Raw genomic sequence first — 19,882 nt, forward strand, 5'->3', positions numbered from 1 at the left:
CTGTTTACAGCATGACTCATTCCTCTAAACAGCACTAAATCAGGCATTGAATTAGGAGATCTGGGAAATGGCCCAAGTTCTGGGTGCAATGGACAATAAATAAAAAGACAGGATGGTTGTCTTTTACGGCTGCTCAGACCCTAAAACAAGCAAAAGAAATTAACTGTAAAATTCATCACTTTAATAGGTGCTGTTTCTAAACCTCACCCTGCCAGTTTACTGAAAAGTCATTGTTTGATGATGATAACTTTTGGCCGCCTTCTTTGCATTTCTATATTGTCAATATGTCTCTGTCTGTCTATGTGATCTTATTTCTCTTTCGATCTGTCTAAACTATCAATTTACAAGTCTGTTAATTTATCTGTATAGCTTTCCATGCATAAATCTACCTTCTTATCTATTGATGTATCCAAGTGCTGTATGTCTCCAATTATCTATCTGTATAATCGATTTCTCTCATCTGATCTTTCTCCTTATCCATCCATCTCTTGATTCATCCAACTACACACAATGGTTCAGGTGAAGGTCTCAATCATCATCTGTCCATTTCCTCCCACAGATGCTACCTGACCTGCTGAGTTCTTCCAGCATTTTTGTTGCTTCTGCAGTCTCTTGTGTCTCCTGTATATATCCACCTATCCGTCTATTTTTCAAGCTATCTTTTCTTCCTTCCTTCCTTACTTTCTGCCTTCCTCTCTTATCTTCTTTCTTTAGCGTCATGGAGTCATAGAACATTACAGCACAGAAGGAGGCCTTTCATCCTATCTAGTCCATGCCAAGTTATTAATCTGCCTCATAACCTGCACCTGCACACATTTCCCACCCATGTATCTATCCAAATTTCCCTTAAATGCTGAAATCGAACCTGCATCCACTACTTCCATATTCAGCTTGTTCCACACTCTCACCTCCCTCCAAGTGAAGTTCCCCCTCATGTTCCCCTTAAAAATTTAACCTTTCACCCTTAACCTGTGACTTCTAGTCTCACTAAGCCTCAATGGAAAAAGCCTACTTGTATTTACCCTACCTATACCCCTCATAATTTTGTATACTTCTATCAATTCACATATGCTCTAGGGAATAAAGTCCTAACCTGTTCAATTTTTTTCTTAACTCAGGTCCTCAAGTCCCAACAACATTCTTGTAAATATTCTCTGTACTCTTTCAATCTCATCAATATTTTTACTGTAGATAGGTGACCAGAACTACACACAATACTTCAAATTAGGTCTCACCAGCATATTATACAATTTCAACATAACATCCCAACTCCTATACTCCATACTCTGATTTATATAGGATCTATACTTTCCAATTTATAGTTGGATTTACACTTGCTTTCTTTCATTTTTTTTTCTTTCTATCTAGTTTATATTTCCTTTCAGACTAAATCCCAATTTATTGACAATTCTGGCAGATTTGGCAAATTATAAATCTGTATCAAAGTCAAAAGTCCCACTGCCCAAAAGTTATTTGATCCTAGCAGCTCCTGAAGTTGAAGTTTAATTTAAACTTAATTATCAACCATACATGAATATAGGTAAACAAAACAACGTTCCTCCAGGGCTAAGGTGTAAAACTTATCACCAACAGCACACAACACACTTCTCATAGCACATAGGAGAAATAGTCAAGTCAAGTCAAGTCACCTTTTATCGTCATTTTGGCCATAACTGCTGGTACAGTACACAGTAAAAACGAGACAACGTTTTTCAGGACTATGGTGCTACATGAGCAATACAAAAACTACATTGAACTAGGTTAAAAAAAAAACACAAAACTACGCTAGACTACAGACCTTTGATTTCAGAAAAAAACATACAGTCACAAAGAAAAAAAATAATACAGCCCACATACCCAAGTGGCATGACTGTTGAACTGATTGTAAGTTGTCCAGGTACAGTTTCTTCTGCAACCGAGAAAACACTGGGAAGCAGCACCGAGCAAACACCAGAGTGCAGTACTGAGCAGACACTGGAGAGCAGTACTGAGCAAACACCAGAGTGCAGTACTGAGCAAACACTGGAGAGCAGTACAGATTTCAGCTTGGGAAGAATTCCAAACTGAGACTTTCAACGTCACTTTGATGAAAAACAAATTTACTGGGAGACTATGGCATTCCAGATTCAAGCATCTGCAATCTCTCATGTCTGCGATGAGTTCTTATACAAGAAGCAACTTCATCTTATATTCCTACTGTAAGTTTTCTCATTCAATTTCAGAAAGTTTTCTGACTGGTATGGAAACAGTAATGCCTACAAATGGAAAGTGGTTGATACAGCCTAGTCTTGAAATTTATTGATTAGTTTTGAGGTGATGATAGCTTTGAATGCAGAGCTGTAATTGTAGAAAAGCATCTTGATGTCCAGATGTTCCAAAGTTGAGAGAAGAGTCAATAAAATGGCATCTGCTGTGGACCAGTTGTGCCAGTAGGCAAATTGGAGTGGATCCAAGTCACTTCTCAGGCAGGGATTGATATGTTTCACCACCAGCCTCTCATCACTGTGGATGTAAGTTCTATTGGACAGTAGTCACTGAGGCAGGTTACCACGTTCTTCTTAGGCACTGGTATAACTGAAGCCTGCTTAGAGCAGGTAGGTAACTCAGGCTGCTGAAGCGAGAGGTTAAAGATATCGGTGGACACTGCAGCCAGTTGATCAGCACAGGTCTTTAGTACTCAGCCAGGTAACTCAGCTGGGCTGGATGCTTTCCCTAAGTTCACCCTCATGAAAGATGCTCTCAAAACAATTTCTGAGATTGAAATTACAGGGTCATCGGGAGGTGTGGAAGTTTGTGAAGGTTCCTTCAAAATGGTCAAAGTGAGCTTTGAGGGCATTGAGCTCATCTAGAACAAATTAAACAGGTCATCAATGACAGGCAATTTGAAGAACTTCTAGTGGGACCAAAGAAAAGCGCTTGGGAGGACATTCAAGGACGTTGTTGAAAATTTTCTTGGCAACTACAGAGCACTAAACTATGTTCAGCTGGTTGACAACATGCTTCAAGCATACAAAACCATGAAGTACAACATATCGCTAAAGGTTCATTTTCTGCATTCTCATTTGGACTTCTTTCCTGCAAATCTTGGCACTGTCAATGATGAGTATGTGCAAGGTTTCACCAGGACATTGTGGTCATGGAGAAACGGTATCGGGGCAACTGGAATCCATCAATGCTGGCTGATCATTGTTGGACACTTAATCATGAAGCCTCAGACACTGAGTGCAACTAAACATTTTTAGCTTAGATGAACTATTGCAAAGTGCCAGCATCGTTATGCAATTAAACACATTATATTCAATAAAAGTCAATCATTTGTTTCACCAAATTCCTACGTGATACAAATAGTCTGAAATTATATTTGTGTTCAACTTCAAGTGGTCTGGCATAAACACAATAAAAAATTCTGAGGAAACAACACCTTTGAAAAAATTTGTTGTCCGGTGTAATTTATGTTTAATTTATATTGTTCTTGTGAAATACTGTTTGTCCGATGCTCTGTGTCTGTGATGCTGCTGCAAACAAGATTTTCATTGCATCTGCGCGTACATGGACTTGTCCAGATGATAATAAACTTGAATTTCACCTTGACTTTAACACAGAGAATGATTGGTATCTGAAACATGGTACCTAAAGAATCAGATACAATTATTATTCGTAAAAGGTATTTAGACATATATGTAAGTAGGCAAGGCAGAGAAGGATAGAATTCTAATGCAGGCAAATGGGATTTGTATACAAGAACAAAAGTGGTCAGCATGGACATATGCAGAAGGGCCTGTAATAATCAATAAAACAATTGTTTGGAATCAAATGACCTTGCCTGGTGTGTCTGGGCTGGGTGGGTTGGCATCTGCACCACTCCCTGTCCCTGGCACTCCTTCTCTGCCACCTGTCCCACATCTTCCTGTGGCATTCCATCCTCGCCATTCCCAACATCCAACATTCTTTGCTCCCACCAGACTTACATCCATGTTGACAAATATAGTACTGTTCAAAAGCCTTAGGCATCTTGGCTAACTATATATGTACACACACACTAAGACTTTTGCACAGTAATGTATTTGTCAACAAAACAAACCAAGATTCCTCCAGACCATGGTACACCCATAAAACATATTCGCACACAGCACATAAACCTAAATATTACCATAAATAAGTTAATAAAATTTAATCAAAATGCATGTAATAAAGCACAGCACAGGTAAACAGTAAATAGTTCGCTGTCCTAGTACTGAGATGTTGGTGGTGGCAGGGTTCTCAATAGTCTGACAGGTTGAGGGAAGAAGCTGTTACCCTGTCTGACTGTCCTATCTTGATGCTGCTGTACCTCCTTCTTGATGGTAGTGGGCCAAAGAGATTGTGGGATAGGTAGTAGAGATCGTCAGTAATGCTTTAGGCCATTCATCTGCAATGCTCCTGGTAAATGTCACAAATAAGGAGGAGGGAGACCCCGGAGATTTTCTTGGCAGTTCTTATTATCCTCTGTAAGGTGTTGAGGTCCAATGCCTTGCAGTTTCTGTGTCATACGGACTCTATGATTCTATGACTCTATTTATTGACTGTCAGCGGCTCAGTACAGATATATCCTTCAAAACAAGATAGATAATTCGGTGATATTGACAATACATGCGTAGGGTCAAAGAGTCGATAAACTTTCCAGATACTTTATTGACATCTTAATGTGCTATTACTCAGCTTTAAGTGCACTTGAACCTGTTAAACAGTTGGTAAACTGTAATTATAACTTCATCAAACATTGGTATCTGAAAATTACTGCCCATCAATAACTTGGTTTTGAAGGAGATCACAAGACAGAGTTATCCGGGTTGTGGTTATATTGCAGAAAAGTTTGTATGTCTTGAGTTTCGCGTCATTAAACCTGACGCAAAACTGAGGTGTTGTTCTGATCTGTGGATGCTGAGGGGGAATTGGGATGAGGGTGCAGAACCAGTGAAGTTTCAGCCAGATGTGGGGTGTTCCGTTTGCTTGTCTTGTTTTCATTGTCGCTTGTGTTGTTCTGCAGAACTTTGTGAGCATGTAACATTGGCACCGGAATGTGTGGTGACGCCTGCAGGCTGCCCCCAGCTCTTCCTTAGGTGTGTTGGTTGTTAACACAAACGACACATTCCACTCTGTGTCTTGATGTATGTGATAAATTAATCTGAATCAGCAGGGATTGACAGAGAACTCTCTCACCTCTGGGTCCCATGATTAATGATTAAGTTCCATTCCTGTACCTTGCGTACAAAGCATCAATTGCAACACCTCAGTATAGCACTGAGGGAATGCTTCACATTTGGAGCTGCTAGTTTTCAGAGGAGATAGGTAACTGTGTCTGATGAAAATCCAGTTCAGTGCCATAAGCACAGATGCGATGAAAAACTTATTTGCAGCAACATCACAGGCACACAGCATCATATATACAGAAATAAAGAAAGAACAAAATTATAAATTTTAAGGAGATTAGAGGAAAGCATCGGGGGGTGTCAGAAGGAAGTTCTTTACAGAGAGTGGTGGGTACATGGAATACCCTGCCAGGACTGATGGTAGAGGCCGGGATATTAAGGGCATTTAAGGAAATCTTAGATCCTGTAGGTACATGGACAACATAAAAATGAGGGCTATGTGGGAGGGGAAGGTTAGACCGATTTTAGAGTAGGTTAAAAGGAGGGTGAAGTGCTTGTATTGTGCCGCAGTGTTCTATGTTCTATTGAAAAAATCAAAGTCCATTGTATTGTAAACTGGTCATAGTGTTGCTATCCTGAGATAGTGATTTGGGTTCTGCAGGTTGGTTCAAGAATCAAATGGCTTGAAGGGAAGTACATAACTGTTTTTGAACTGGGTTTCAGGCTACTGCAAGAAGATGTTATGGCCTGAATGGTTTAGATTTCTGAGGCAGTGCCTTATGTAAATATTATCAAGGATCATTGGCATCCTGAACAACAACACCTCTGCCACAATTATCCTCAACACTGCTGCCCCACGAGGTTGCGTTCTCAGCCCCCTATCTGCTCCCTGTACACTCATGACTGTATGGTCAGATTCTGCTGAAATCCATCGACTAGTTTGCAGATGACACTACTGTAGTAAACCATATATATATATATGTTGTAACTGGGTTCACTGTCTGGACAGGCCCCTCTGCTGACTGCTCCTGTGGCTCCTCCCACAGACCCCTGAACAAAGGCGATTGTGCCATGGCTCCTCCTCTCAGTCCAGGGGCAGATACTCAGCATGGTCGAGGTCACATTTTACTGCTAATAAAAGCCTTTCAGTATTTACTCTACTTCCAGTCTTTTGAAGTAATTGATAGCGCATCAACTACCGCAGTGGGCTGCATCTAAAATAAGATTTTTGCTTGGTTTCCTTAACATTCTAAAGACGCACTATGAGTTAAGGTTAGTAAGTTGTGATACTATGTTGATGCTGGAAGTGTGGCAACACTTGCGGGATGCCCGAAGCATAATCCTCACAAACCTTGACACATTTCACCGTTTGCTTCCATACACGTGTGACAAATACAAATAAAGCTAATCTTAGGGGCAACATGGGGGTGCAGCAGTTACAGCGCCAGTGACCCAGGTTCAAATCCCACTGCTGTTCGTACATTCTCACTGTGACCGCATTACAGGTGCTCTGGTTTCCTCCCATACTTGAAAGATGTACAGTTTAAGGTCAGTAAGTTGTGAACATGTTATGTTGGTGCTGGAAGCATGGCGTCACTTGTGGGCTGCCCCCAGCATAAAATGTGGACTGTATTGGGTGTTGACGGAAACAACGCAATTCACTGTATGTTTCAATACACATGTGACAAATGCAGCTAATCTCTTTATCTCTTTAAAAAAATTGGATGAGGGAGGCATTCTTTTACACAAATAGTGGTGGGTTCATGGAAAAGGCAGATACATTAGGGACATTTAAGAGACTCAAACGGATGATTGAAAAATGGAGGACTATGTGGGAGGGAAGGGTTAGATTGGTCTTAGATTAGGTTGAATGGTCAGCACAACATCGTGGGTCAAACAGCCTGCACTGCTGTAGTGTTCTATGTTTAACAGTGAATCAGAGTACAGGGAGGAGATAGAGAGCCTGGTGCCATGGCAACATTCTTTCCCTCAACGTCAGCAGAACAAAGAGATGGTCGCTGACTTCAGAAGGAGGGGTGATGCGCATCCTCCTGTCTACATCAATGGTGCTGTGCTCAAGATGGTTGAGAGCTTTAAGTTCCTTGGAGTAAACATTACCAAAGCCTGTCCTCGTCCAACCACATGGTCAAGGTGCACCATAAAAAGCACCCTATCATGACTTGGTCTTGCAACTGCTCCTCCTGTGGCTGCAAGAAACTGCAGAGTGTTGTGGACACAGCTCAGCACATTACGGAAAGCAGCTTCCCTTCCAAACACTTCTTGCTTTTTCAGTAAAGCAATCAGCATAATCGAAGACCCCACTTCTTGTCTCTGTGCACAACTACATATTGATTAAATAAAAGCATGCATGCAGGAGATGGCTTTAACTGGTGGATTCACATTGCAGAGAGAGAGAGAGAGAGAGAGAGAGAGAGAGAGAGGGAGGGAGAGGACAATGCTTATGAGTAGACAACAGATTCATACATAGTCCTAAGGTGGGGGTCATTGCTCTAAAAGAAATTGATCCATACTTTACACTTCCTCCCCCTTTACATTAGTGCAACAAAAACTGTATATGTACAAAACATTCAATTTTCCTTTCATAAACCCATATTCCGAATAAACATTCTATCACTAACTTTGCACTTCTAAAGGTTCAGTCTTTTGGGTGGCGCTCTGTTTCTTTCAGGATAGCACCTCTGGACCTGTGGAGTGGCATCAAGTTTGGTTGGTGTCTTGTCTAAGGTAGTGCTCTTGGTTTGTGGTGCACATTGCTGTCAGTGACATCATCACTAAGAGGTAAGTCCAGTGATTGTAATGTATCCATCTTGTTGGATGCAGTCGACTCAGGTGTGTTCTTTAGTTAAGCATCCAGTATGTGGTCCACATGACATCTCCATGTCTGATCTCCAATATCCACCATGTACATCAGTGGTCCAGTTCTTGTAGCTATCGTACCGGGTGACCATTTGTCTTCTTGGTAATCACACGCTAGATTCCTGTCCAATCTCAAAGCTCCTTGCTGCTTCACTTGGCAACAAGCTAAGATGTTTATTCTGCACTTCCCTCCATAGATCTGGTTTCAGGAGGTCTATGCGAGATCTCAGGTTCCTGCTCATGAACAGCATTGCAGGTGTTTGATTTGTCGTCACATGAACAGAGTTCTGATACACAAAAAGGAAGTTGTTGTAGGAAAACGTTTTCCTTACCCATAGCTTTAATGGACTTATTGAAAGATTGCATAAACCTTTCAACCAACCCATTTGTTGCTGGGTGCTGAGGAGCTGACCTGAAGTGCCTGATGCCATTTTTCTTCATGAACAGTCGGAATTCTTCTGCCATGTATTGTGGTCCATTGTCACTCACAATTTGTTCTGGTAAATTGTTTCTGGCAACAGTAATCCTCGGAGTGGAGACAGTCTTTGCTGAGGTGATTGACTTCGATCTCTGGCCACTTCGAATGAGCATCCACAGCAATCAGAAACATGGAGTTCATGAATGGCCCGGCAAAATCAATATGTTCTCTTTGCCATGGTGAAGACAGCCACTCCTGCAAGTGTAACAGTGCCTGTGGGGGTGCATTTTGAACTTTTTGGCATTCCGAACAGCTTTTGGCCAAGTCTTCAATCTGTTTATCTATTCCTGGCCACCACATGTAGCTCTGGGTGAGACTCTTCATCTTGCCTGCACCCAGGTGTCCTTCACGAAGGTTTTCTGACACTCTGATGTGCAGTTTAGAAAGAATCACAACACAAGATCCACACTTCAGCATTCTTTGATACACTGACAGTTGGTCTCATCTTGCTGAGAACTCTGCAAACATAGGGTTACCATGAGCTGGTCATCCTTGCACAGTGATTTCATAGACTTTTGACAATGTCAGGTCACTCCTTGTTTCCCTTTGTATTTCAGAGTTTGTTACCAGCAAACTGGTCCACCAATGTGGTGAGGAACACTTCTGCTGGGTCACAGTATGAAGACTTTCCTTCTTCAGTTGCCAACAGTGGATGATGTGACAAGCCATCAACGTTGCTGTGTTGTTTGGTGCCCTTGAACTCTGTGTCATAAGAGTGGGCTCCTAGGAACAGTGCCCAGCATTGTAACCAGTTAGTAGTCATCTCTGGAATTCCCTTCCTCGGATTGAAAGTGGACACAAGGGGCTGGTGATCTGTCACCAGCGTAAACCTTTGTCCATAGAGATAGTGGTGGAACTTCTTGTTCCCCATACTAGACTAAAGGGCTCTCAGTCAATCCATACGTAGTTGCATTCTGTGCTCATCAGTGATCATGAAGCAATCATAATCGGATGTTCAGATCCATTTGTAATGCCCTGGTTACAATGTTGATTTTACTGCTAATGTTGTAAGGTATTTCATTTAATGGCTTTTTGTAGATGCAGTGTTTCTGCTGCTAGTGTTGTATTACCATTAAAGTTAAGGGGTTGTGATGATCATGCTTAGGAATGTCGTGTCATCCAGTCAGGATGGTGGAATTGGAAGAAGGTTCTAGAGGAAACTGGGCAGAGAGGTTTTGTGATGAATACTGAGCTGGGTCGAGGTCTTTTTCGATGGGAGATGAATAAGAAACTCAAGAGAACCGGCTGTAGGATTTGATCTAACTGGATTGTGTGACTCAGAGGCGTCCAAGAGGGGAAATCCTGCCGGTGATTGGTGAATAGGAGTTGGCACCGTGAGTACATCAGATACATCAGCTTTTGGAAGATTTGAGCTCCAACCTGTGCATATTTGACTGTTTAATTATGATGGGTCCTTTTGTTTCTCTTTCTTCTCTAATTATGGTTTGGTTAAGTTAATATTTATAAATATACTTACTTTATAATTGTATGCAGTGTATGATCTGTTAGTTCTTGCCAATGGGTAATTGCACAGGGTCAGTATTTACACAGCATTCACACAGATTGGGGTTCAGGTGGGCGAGACTTCCCACTTCCCAGTTTTGGTGGGACCCAAGTCATATTGTCCCTAAATGTACAGACTTTGAGAAAGGTGGTTTTCTCACTGCTGAGTCCGGTGGCTGTTAGCGAGGAGCTAATGAGACGCTGGTAAAAAAGGGGTTTCACTGTGGGGGCTCATCTGGGATTTGATTTTCTGAATGCTGTGTATTTGCTCTAAGAATTGATTGAGTGGTTTGTGAGTTTAAGCCTGTGTTAAACTACTGTTCAGGAAGGTGATTAAGATATGTGATTATGGACGCTGCAGGAATTAAGCGCTGGTTCGATTCCAAGAGATCATTCATAACTAAGGCTTGTTATGAGTGAGGTGGATATCGGCAGCCCAGATGAATTGTTGATTAGGGTTTTAAGTACCATTAAAGTATTAGGGAAATTTACAATCATAGATCAGCAGTATGACCAAGCAGTGGGCAAAGATGTCGTTTTAGTTCAGACTGGCAATAACATGACAGGAGTGGACCTGCCTGTTATGCTTGGGGTACATGGATAGGTGAGGCCATGGGCCATCCACACTTTCAGAGAAGAGGGGAACGTAGGCGAGGGTGCCGAATTGGAAACCAAGTTTCCCGTAGCTGAGGACAGAGACTTTGAAGACAAGTTGCTCTCATTTCTGCAGAGTGAGGGGAAGGAGTTGTCTGAAGTGGAAGATCTAATGAGTATTCCAGCGAGGGATAAAGTGCACTGCTGGAGAGTCAAAGCTACCATAGGCTGGGAACGTTCTCAGGTGTGAAGCCCACCTCCGAGGGGGAGGAGGAATATGAGACGTGGGCGCAGCAGGCCTCTCAGGTGCTGGGTGAGTGGCAGTGCTCTGATAATGTGAAAAGGCAGCCACTGGTAGAGAGTCTAAAAGGTCCGGCTGCTGAAGTAGTGAGGTCCTCGAAGGCAGAGAACACGTTTGCTACTTCCCCGGGCTACATGCAAGCATTAGAAACAATGGAAAGCCCAAATGGAGCTTATAACAGGGTTTAGGAGCATGTTTCAGGAGAAAGGGGAGAAAATTCCTGCCTACATTTTTCAGCTAGAAAGACAGCTGCTTTGTTTGTGGAATAAAGGGGCCATTCCACAGGGTGATGTGAATCAGTTAAGGATGGACCAAGTGGCAAAGGGCGCACTGCATGTGACGTGATTGCTTTAAGCCTCCAAATGTCTCGTAGGATGCACCCCCTCCCTCATTGAGCTGATCAGAGAAGTAAGAGCAGAGGGAAACGTGATAGAGGAATGGGAGGCACAGCCCTCAGTAGTGGCCTGTAGTGCTGAAGTGACTCCTGATGTCCCATAGTTGGGTGTTTTACAGGATCTTGTTAAAGGTTTTAGAGCCGAGGTGTCTCAGTTGTTATTGGTTGGTGCTGCCGCCAAGCACGACAAAGCCTACAGGGAGCTGGACGGACTGGTGGGACGTACTGAGCAGAGGGCTGCCACTGAATGGGGTCCCGTGAAGAGGGGAAGCGAGTGATATTGTCTTTTAGAACTGTGATGAGGAGGGATATTTCAAGTAGGAGGGTGGAGGATGAGAAAACCTTTGGAAAGTAAACTAACAGCTACTGAAAGAGAAGGGGAAGTTGGGAAACCTCGGGAAGACCCAGAAAGGTAACGGCCTGGCGTCTCGGATGGAGAGGGGGACACATTCCAATCAATGTATCAAGGACCACTGCACAATGCAAAACCCTATTCCTGAAGACATAGTGGGGCTAAGATCCAGTGTATCCCTATGAATCGAGGGTATTTATGCTACAGCCATACTTGACACAGGCTCTCAGGTTACTTGGCTGTACAGATCCTTCTACAACCAGTATTTGATGCATTTATCATTGACGCCACTCAGCACCCTAGAGCTTTGGGGTCTTGGTACTGATAACTACCCATATGATGGTTAATGGGTGATAAAGCTGGAGTTTCTGGAGACAGATTTTAGAGTAGCTGAGGCCCTTGATATGCTGGTATTATTCTATCTGGACCTGGCTGAAAAGGATGAAGCTTCATTTCTGTGGGAACAAATACTCCTATTGTGAGGAGGCTAGTGAGAGCCTGCAAGGAGAGAATTGGAGAGTTTTCAGAAATCCTTGTCCATCCTCCGGTGTTCAGAGCTGTTCTTGAGAAAGAGCAAGCCCATCATAGGCTGGATGATGAGCACAAACAAGAAACTGTGTGGTACACTCGGTCCAAATCCATCGTGTTGTGGCCTGGGGAAGCAGTTAGAGTGATTGGAAACCCCAAATTTCCTGTAACGTCTGATGCCGAGGCCCTTCTGGTAGATGATCTGGAAGAGCACAAAGAGGAGTTATGCTTCCCTGCTGGGGTGGAAGTGAGTCCTGAACTGCACAGGCCATCAGCTGTACAGGTAAACAGGATGACAGTGATTGTCAGGAACACCTTGGAGAGAGAGGTCACCTTCAGGTGGAGGATGCTGATGCCTCATCTTTTTCCAGTGACTGTAATGTCTAGTCTTCCTGTGAGAAAACCAGGAGGGAGACTAACTTCTGGATCAGGAAAGTTGACAGCCAAGTCTTCCAACTTCGGTGACTTCCCAGGACCTGGGAGTTGAAAAAGGAGACTGATGGAGAAGATGTTACAGTTCGAGGATGTCTTTTCTACTGTCGAGCTTGACTTGGGTTGCTCCAAGAGTACTCACCACACCATCCGAGCGACAGAGGACACCCCTTTAAGGGAAAGGACTCAGCGATTAGCATCAGCAGAGGTGGAGGATGTTCGGCAGCATCCGCTGAAACTGAAGGAAGCTGGGATTATCACTGAGTCACAGAGTCCCCATGTAAACAGATGAACAGTCCCTGACCAGTATACTGTTCTGCTGATGGAGGATGCTTTGGCCTGCCTGAGTGGAGTGAAATGGTTCAGTCTGCTGGACCTAAGGAGTGGGTATTATCAGATACCCTTGAGTGAAGATGTCAAAGAGAAGACGGTATTCACTTGGATTCTTTCAGTTTGAAAGAATGCCTCAGGGCACATCAGGAGCACCAGCTATTTCCAAAGTGTCATGGAGAAGACTGTTGGGGACATGAACTTGCTTGAGGTACTGGTGTACCTGGATGATCTCATAATGTTCGGGTCAACCCTGGAAGAGCAGGAGACAAGGCTACTGAAGGTGTTAGACCTCCTGAAAGCTGAAGGGTTAAATCTTTCCCTGGACAAGTGCCAGTTCTGTAAGATGTCAGATAACTACATTGGGCACCTAGCCTCACAAATTGGAGTAGCTACAGATCCATCCAAGACTGAGGTGGTGACCACATGGCCAAGGCCCAAGAATGTGAGTGCCCTATGCTCATTCCTTGGATTCTGTGGGTACTTCCAGAGGTTTGTGAAGGACTACTCCAAAGTAAGCCACCCTTTGAATCAGCTTCTGTGTGGATACCAAGAGAACAAACTGGAGTTGAGGAACCAGGTTCTAGACAGAGTCACATCTCCTTCAGACAGGCCTCAGCATTCCCAGTTGCTTTTACCTGAGAAGCATTGGAGGATTATGTTGAAGTCACGTCATGATGATTCAGGTCATTTGGGGTTTGACAAGACCTATGGATTGGTCCGAAATCAGTTTTACTGGCCCGAATGAAGTCTGAGGTCAAAGAGTACTGTAAGTTGTGCATTCAGTGTATTCGGAGGAAGATGCTCCTTTATCCCATTTACAGAGTGTGGGGCCATTTAATCTAGTATGTATGGACTTCCTCTCCATAGAGCCTGCAACACCGCGAATGTTTTGGTTATTACTGATCACTGCACCAGATATGCTCAGGCCTTCCCTACAAAAGAACAGAGGGTGTCCACTGTGGCCAGAGTGTTCTGGGAAAAGTATTTCATTCATTCTGGCCTTCCAACATGGAATCACAGCGATCAGGGAAGGGATTTCGAGAGTAGGCTCATACATGAGTTACTGGGCATGCTTGGAGTTGAGAAGTCGAGGACCACACTCTAACATGCTAATGATCCTCAGCCTGAGAGGTTCAACTGGGAATTGTTAGACATGCTTGGAAAGATGGAGATCAGCAAGAAGAACAAATTGAGACAACATATTGGGCATCTGGTCCTCTGCTACAGCTGTACACAGAATGAAGCTACTGGACACTCGTCATATTATTTGATGTTTGAGCACGAAGCAAGATTACCTGTTGACCTCTGTTTTGGGACTGGTGGGGAAGACTTGCCACAGAAGATCTACCTTAAGTATGTGTCTGACATGAGGAAGGAATTGCAAAAGGTGAATGAACTACCAGAGGTCTCTGCTACCAAGCAGAATCAAGGAAACAAGAGCAGATATGATCAAAAGATTAAATTCTTCCGACTGAAGCCTGGAGACAGAGTTCTAATAAGGAACTTGGGGCTACCAGGGAAGCATAAGTTGGTTGATTGCTGGGTAGCTATGCCTTACGTAGTGGAGAGTCAGATGCCAAATATGCCAGGTTTACGGGTGAAGTCAAAAGACGGGAATGGGCCTGTTAAAATTCTCCATTGGAACCACCTTTTACCTCTAGGACAGAAGGTACATGTTGACCCAGAGCCTGACATGGACCCTACATCTAGTAGGAGAAATCTGCACCGAAGCAGGAAAACAGAAAGACAATCAGTGGAGAGACCTGAAGGGGTCCTAACCACCGAATGGTGTATGAACTCAGAGGATGAGGAAATGGAGGTGTGGTATATGTTACCTTATACAAACTCCCAAGAAATGGATGAAGAGATTCCTGACCCTCCCTATGCTGATTCAGGTGTAGTTGGGCGGGGGGGAACTAGCAGTAGACAGGCAGACTTGAGGCTGGACAATGAAGGGAAACTGAGCTCCAAAGTAATTGGGGATGAATCTGAGCTCAGTCAAGTGGCAGGGGGACCTAAATTTCTGGAAAGCATGGGCAGGGGAAGACCTTTCCAGGTAGACAGGAAAGATTCCAAGGAGTGTCTGAGACTGAAGAAGTGGAGGATGGGATAAGAAGGTCTCAGAGTCAGGTAACCCCCAGATAGGCTGGCCTATGAGGCACCGGGAGACAGAGTGTTGTGCCTATCCCCCTAGTGAGATATATCACCACCATCTACAAATGAATTGGAGGTCATGACACCACAAAATTCCTTTGAAATCTGTGTTATTAATGGTGGGTTGGTGAATTTAGAAGTCATGAGGATGTGACTATTTTTGGTGGGAGGGTAAGTGTGTAATGCCCTGGATAAGATTTTACTGCTAATGTTGTAGGGCAGTGGTCCCGAACCTCCACGCCGCGGACAGATACCGGGCCGCAAAGCATGCGGGAGTGCAGCGGAATTAGGGGAAGGCTCTAGAGAACATTGGGCAGAGAGGTTTTGTGATGGACACTGAGGTGGGTCAAGGTCTTTTTTGATGGGAGATGGAGAGATAAGAAACTCGAAAGAACCAGCTGTAGGATTTGATCCAACTGGATTATGCGACTCAATGGAGTCCAAGAGGGGAAATCCTGCCGGTGATTGGTGAATGGGAGTTGGCACCGTGAGTACATCGGACACATCAGCTTTTGGAAGATTTGACCTCCAACTTGTGCACATTTGACTGTTTAATTATAATGGGCCCTTTTGTTTTTTTTTTCTTTTTTTTATTTCCATGCAGTTTGATAGGGTTGTTAAGAATGTGTATGGCATGTTGGCCTTCAGTAGTCAGATTGCTGTCAAGAGCCGTGAGGTAATGTTGCAGCTCTATGAAACTGTAGTTAGACCATACTTAGAATATTGTATTCAGAGGAGATTTACCAGGATGCTGCCTGGATTAGAGAACATGTCTTATGAGGATAGATTAGTGAGCTGGGGCTTTTCTCTTTGGAGTAGAGAAGGATGAGAGGTGACAATAGAGTTGCCAACCTTTTAACCTACTCTAAAGTCAATCTGTCCCTTCTCTCCCACGTAGCCCTCTGGTTTTCTGGGCCTACAGTACCTACTTTCCATGTGCCTACCTGAGAGTCTCTTAAATATCCCTATTGCATTAATCTGCCTGTACCACCACCCCTAGCAGGACGATCCAACACTCCCTGTGTAAAAAACACCTCTGACATCTCCCCATACTTTCCTCCAAACTCCTTAAAATGATGCCTCTTTGTATTAGCAATTCCCACCCTGGGAAAATGTCTCTGGCTGTCTAGTTGAACTATGCCTCTTATCACCTTGTATATCTCTATAAAATTGTCTTTCATCCTCTTTCATTCCAAAGAGATAAGCCCTAGCTCACTCAATCTATCCTTATAAGACGTGCTCTCACTTTATTTGAAGACAGCTGGCTAAGAGCTGCGTTGATATCAGGTGGGGATACTGCCAGTACAGCCTGAAGGAATGTCACGCTCTCAGAGACACCATCTTCCAATGAGTCTTGAAACTGTGACCTCAACATGGGGCAGCATGGTAACATCGCGCTTAGCATAATGCTCTAACTCAGTGGTCCCCAATCTCCAGGCCGCCAAGCATGCAGGGGTGCAGTGGTAGCTGGGACGCACCCAGCACATCTTTAAGAAAAAAGCCAAAATAAACAAGCTAATTAATTAGGTGACATGAGCTTGTTTATTTGAGCTTTTTTCTTAAAGATGTGAAGATGTGCTGGGTGCGTCCCAGCTACCACTGCAAGCTTCGTGGCCCAGTATTGGTCTGCGGCCCGGAGGTTGGGGACCACTGCTCTACCTGTGTCAGCGAACCAAATTCAATTCCACTGCTGTCTGTAAGGAGTTTGCACATTCTCCCCACCACTGCACGGGTTTCCTCCAGATGCTCTGGTTCCTCCCACATTCCAAAAACATGCTGGTTAGTAGCTTTATTGGACACGTAGGTGTGATAGGGTGGCGTGGTCTCATTGGGCCAGAAGGGCTTGTTACCATATAATACCTTATTTATTACTCTGAGTAAATAAATAAATAACCTCCCATGTTCTTTTTCATCCTGAACTTTAAACAATCAAAAGCATACTTAGAAGAAATTCCGCCAAATAATGACAATCATACGAAAAATTTACCAAGTAAGATCTGCAGTCGGAGACATTTCGAGGGGTGTGGTATGCAACTGGGTGTCAGGGTGAATGAGTTATACAAAACTAATAGCTTGAATGTCTTCCTGTCAGCTTCAGATGTTTTTTAGATATGTTAAAGATTAAAGATAAGTTTCATTTATCAAATGCACATTGAAACATCAAACTATACAGTGAAATGTGCCGTTTGTGTCAAATCAAATCAGTGATGATGTGCTGGGAGCAGCCCACAAGTGTCACCACTAGCACTGATGTAGCATGCCCACAATTTCCTAAACCTAACCACACGTCTTTGGAATGTGGGAAGAAATTAGAACACCTAAACGAAACCTACACTTGTATGTTCACAGGGAGAACGTGCAAAATCCGTACAGACAGCAGTAGGAATTAAACCCTGGTCATTTGCACTGTAAAGCATTATGCTAACCGCTACACTCACCCTCAACAGAGAGGACACAGAGATCTGTCTCCAGTAGCAGAGGATCTCAGAATGGGGGAGCATTCTTAAAACTCAGGCAAAGGTGTTCAGGGGTGAAAGCCAAGAGCTATGTAGAAAGGAAGAATACAAGATCAGTTAATTTCACTTTGGAAGATGTACTACTGTAGAAGATCAGATTATTATTTAAACAGTGAAAGGTTTGAGCATGTTGTGACGTAGAAGGAATGGGGAATTGTTGTCAATGAATTGTTAAAAGCTGGTTTGCAGGTGGAACAGGTTATCAAGAAGTCAGATGAAATGTTAGCCTTTGTTGCTAGAGAAAATGAATTTAAGAGCAAGGAGGTTATACTGCAAGTGTACAGAGTACTGGTGAAGCCACATTTGGAGTACTGTGTGTAACTTTGGTCTTGTTACTGGAGGAAAAATATACCGACTTTGGATGTGGTGCAGAGGAGGATTCCAGAAATGAGGGGTTTAGGCTGGCTTCTCAGGAGAGATTGTGTCACCTGGGACAAAACTCACTGAAATTCTGAAGAATGAGAAGGTATCTTGTAAAAACATATAAAATTATGAAAGGGGCAGATCAGATAGAGAAAGGTTGTTTCCATTGGTGGCTGAAATTAGAACTTGGTGACATTGCCTCAAAATTTGGGAGAAGATCTAGGACCGAGATAAGGAGAAACTGCGTTTTCCAGAGAGCAGTTTGTCTGTGGAATCCTCTACAACACAAAATAATCTGCAGATGCTGTTGTCAAAGGAACACTCACAATGCGCTGGAGGAACTCAGCAGGTCAGTCAGCATCAGTTGAAAAGATTAGTCGACGTTTCGGGCCGAAACCCTTCGTCAGGACTGAAGGAAGAACTTTAGGGAGGGTTTGAAGAATGCTGGTAGTTGAAAAAAACAGTAATTTGGAAGACAAAGGGGTGGGGGAGGGGAAGCAGGGAGGTGATTGGCAGGTGAACAATAGTAGAAGGAGGCAGAACTATGAGGGAGGTGATGTGAAATAGGGATAGAGGAAGGGAGGGGGAGGGAATTACCGGAAGTTGGAAGTTGGAATTCTCTACCCAAGGAAGCAGTAGAGGCTATCTCATTAAATATAAGCAGGGAAATTAAGGGTTATGGGGGAAGAGTCAAGTAGGTTCATGGGAGCCCACAGCAAATCAGCAATTAACTTATTGAATGGTGGAGCAGGACTGCCAAGTCAGGTGGCCAACACCTACTCCTTTTTCTTGTGTTCTTATGTCCTTGGGGTTTGGGTGGAATCGAAAACCCTAATCTACTTCACAATGGACCTTGCACCTTTTGTCTGCATCTTGTTAATGAGAGGTCAGAGGAGAATGGCCAGACTGGTTCAAGCTGTCAGGAAGGCGACAGTAACTCAAATAACCACACATTACAACAGCATTGTGCAGAAGAGCATCTCTGAACGCATAACTCATCAAACCTTGAAGTCAATAGGCTAGAGTAACAGAAGACCACGAACATTCATTCTGTGCCCACTCTGTCGGGTACAGGAGGTATCTAATAAAGTGGCCCCTGCTTGTATAGCACTTTATTCTGCAGTCTGTTGTCATTTTCCCTTGTTCTGCCTCACTGGATGGCATGTAAAACAATGAGTATTCACTGTACATTCGTTCATGTGACAGTAATAAACCAATTAATCGATTTAATATGGAGATAGATTTCAATTACAGATCAGCTGTGTTCCAAGACAGACCAGGCTAAAAGATGCAAGCACAAGATGCTGGAAATCCAGAGCAACACACACAAAATGTTGGAGGAACTCAGCAGGTCAGGTAGCATCTATGGAGGGGAATAAACAGCTGAAGTTTCAGGCCAAGCCCCTTCACCAGGGCTGGAAAGGAAAGCGGAAGAAGCCAGAATAAGAAGGCAGCGGGAGGAGGAGTACAAGCTGGCAGGTGATAGGTGAGTCTGGGTGGACGCATGGCCAAAGGGTCAAAGAGCAGCAGAGATCACAGAGGGCAAGCAGTGAGAGAAGGTCTCACAACTCCCAGTAAAGAAAAGATTTAAACTTCTAGGTTATATTCCTCAAAGACGCTTTGCAGTGGAGCAGCTAATTTTAAACACAAGAGATTCTGTGGACACTGGTAATCCAGAACAAGACACACAAAAACTGCTGGAGGAACTCAGCAAGCCAAAGGCAGTATCTATGGAGAATAAACAGTCCACTTTTTCAATTGAGAGGAATAATTGTGGCTTCTTGCTCTCCAGTCCTGATGAAGGATCTCGACCAGAAGCATCAAATGTCTCTTCCCTTCCATAGATGCCACCTGACCTGCTGGGTTCCTCCAGCAATTTTTGTGTGTTTCTCTAAAAGGCATCTGCACGTGTTGATGTTCTCATTGGG

This window comes from Mobula hypostoma, chromosome 6 (assembly GCF_963921235.1).
Source record: "Mobula hypostoma chromosome 6, sMobHyp1.1, whole genome shotgun sequence".
In the NCBI taxonomy this organism is placed as follows: domain Eukaryota; kingdom Metazoa; phylum Chordata; class Chondrichthyes; order Myliobatiformes; family Myliobatidae; genus Mobula; species Mobula hypostoma.